Below are 655 nucleotides of genomic sequence, written 5' to 3' on the forward strand. Positions count from 1 at the left end.
GTTCTACCTCTGTAGGCTAATGTCTATCATGGTGAACTCCACAAATTTAATTTGTTATTAAAAAGAAAAAAGCCAGGCTCTTTAATAAAGCTTTAATACATGTGGAACTATTTATCCCTGACTTCTCTAAAACTCCAAAATTAAACTTGCAGTATGCACTCAAGAGTCTGAGGGAGAAAATATTTTATGACTTAACGCTCAAATATTACCATGTGTGCAGTTTATTTTGTCAATACTGTGATTCTCTGAATTTCAGCGTGGGAGTGGAAGCTGGAGCTGCTGCAATCAGAGGGGAAGCATAAAAGTGTATGAGAGGACAACTAATCAGCAAAGCTCACGAGCAGTCAGTTGCAGATGGTAACATCCTTTCTGTCTTCATCAGCATCCTACAATATTTAATTTCCTCAGGTCAAACATGGCAAGGTTGCTCCATTACACTAGAGCCAGGAGGAGGGGGAAATTTATTATTGATGCCACTCTAGAAAAGGCTGACACAGATGCCCCTTTAGGAACCCCATGCTTACTTTTGCCACATATCTGAAATAAAACACCATGCCCTAGAAGTTCCCCAGGTCTAGGGCTCTGTTTTGACTATGTGCTAGATACTTGTTTTATCAAGGTACATGCAAAACACCAAAGTGCCTTGAAATCTCAC

Source organism: Nestor notabilis, unplaced genomic scaffold (genome assembly GCF_000696875.1).
Source record: "Nestor notabilis isolate BGI_N333 unplaced genomic scaffold, ASM69687v1 scaffold11690, whole genome shotgun sequence".
Lineage (NCBI taxonomy): Eukaryota > Metazoa > Chordata > Aves > Psittaciformes > Psittacidae > Nestor > Nestor notabilis.